Here is a 1,667-nt window from a genome sequence, read left to right as displayed (position 1 = left end):
AGTCCTCTGCCCACCTATGAAGCAGGTGCTTCTTTGCACCCACATTCTCCCTCTGCAGGGCAGCAGCCTCCTGCCTGCCTGTGACCCACACCTGTCACAGTGGCTTCTCTGCCCCGATCTGCCTCAGCAGAGGCCGCTCTCCTAAGGCCGCCTGCCTGCAGCCATGCAGGCCTCTCTCAGCAAGCCTGTCCCTTTGGGGCAGCTCTTCCTGCCCGCTTGGGCCTATGCAAGTGTCCTTTACTCCTCTGTCCTTTTCCCTAACAAATCTGTTCTTTAAATACAACTGAGTCTCTGTCTCCTGGAGAAAGTCACCTGGGAACTCGCCCTGTGCACTTTAAGGGGAACTCTGGTGAAACCTTTCCCAGAATGAACCCAAGGACCTCACACTAACTCCAAAAAACAACATCACTTTCAAGAACTTAGATGGGAGATAGATGAAAAGCTGATCACTGGTGACCTTTGGAACTTTTTCATTTGGTTCTGATGCATTTTTGAATAGAAACCCTTAAAGAAGATAAACAGAAAGAATGAGATGTTGGCAAGAGTGAAGTGAACTATGTACTCGTGTTCATTTCTGAGAAAAGAATAAATTCATATATGTTCTGCAGAAAGCTATGAATTTAAAACATTTATACTGCTTGGTATAACAATTTTGGGGAAATAACCTAAGGAAATGCTTTGAAAGACAGGTAAACATGTATATATGTATGTATGTATTCACCAACACTTTCTTTATAGTAGCAAACAATCTGGACCAGTCTAAATGAAAACCCAATGGAATGGGTAAATAAATTACAGTATGTATGTATGTATGTGTATGTATGTATGTGTGTGTGTATATATATACATATATATGTAAATGAAATGCAGCAAATAGAGAGATAGAGGGTGGATCTTGCATGAAAAGCAGAGGAATCCAGTGGGGACAGAAAGGGCCCAGAGGGACCAAGCACAGAAAAAAAAAAAAAACCCGGCAGAGAGAGCACCTACCTGTGAAAACAGGTAATGCTGCCAGAGTGGAGATGAGAGGGGTTGCTTGTGAGTGTGTTGGTGGAGGTGGGTAGGAACAAAGAAAGGATTGAACCCCAACAACCATTCCCCATGTCATTGGGTGTGTGTGGGGGGGGTGGTTGGTTTTGCCTCACCTGTGCTACTGTAAAAAACCCGAGCAAGGTTTTAAACCCAGACAGACACATTTTGCAATTTTAATGGTTTTAAATTTTCCTCGACATCATTTTGGAGAAGACGAGGGATATTGGCCTCCATGTCAGTTTGAATTCAAACTGTCCCATAGCAGGAGGGCGGGATGAGCGAGGCCGCCACCAGCAGGTTTCAGGTGCGTCCGGCCCCGCCCACCCTTGCCGGGAGCCGCACCTGCGCTGCCGCCCCTCAGACCGCGCATGCGCGCTCTGCCCAGCCCCCTGGGCCGGCTTCCTCGCGGGGAGGTCAGTGGAGGCAGAATCGGTCTCTTCGGGTAGCAACGGCACCGGCACCCTCAGCACTTTGGCGTGGGTTGTTCCTTGACCCGGAGAAGACCAGGGGAGCCCCCGGTGAGGGGAAGGTAAGGAATGTCTCCGAGCCGGCGGCGTCCTGCAGAGCCTCCAGCCCGAGGAGGGGTTGGCTGTGGAAAACGCGAGCTCTTCCAGGTTCCTTATTGGGCCTGGCGG

General features: G+C 49.4%; 1 long non-coding RNA gene across 2 annotated transcripts in view; it reads left to right on the top strand.

Moving 5' to 3' along the window:
- Positions 1-1,422: 1,422 nt before the first annotated feature.
- Positions 1,423-1,667, top strand: part of LOC105853795 — a 16,460-nt gene continuing 16,215 nt past the window's right edge. For both annotated transcript variants that reach the window (XR_001145569.1, XR_001145568.1), the window contains exon 1: positions 1,423-1,561. This is a non-coding gene — a long non-coding RNA (uncharacterized LOC105853795). The remainder of the gene's footprint in view (positions 1,562-1,667) is intronic.

Source organism: Condylura cristata, unplaced genomic scaffold (genome assembly GCF_000260355.1).
Source record: "Condylura cristata isolate star-nosed mole 26May11 unplaced genomic scaffold, ConCri1.0 scaffold00018, whole genome shotgun sequence".
NCBI lineage: Eukaryota > Metazoa > Chordata > Mammalia > Eulipotyphla > Talpidae > Condylura > Condylura cristata.
Note: the sequence above shows the minus strand (reverse complement) of the source record. Positions and strands in the feature narration are given on the sequence as shown.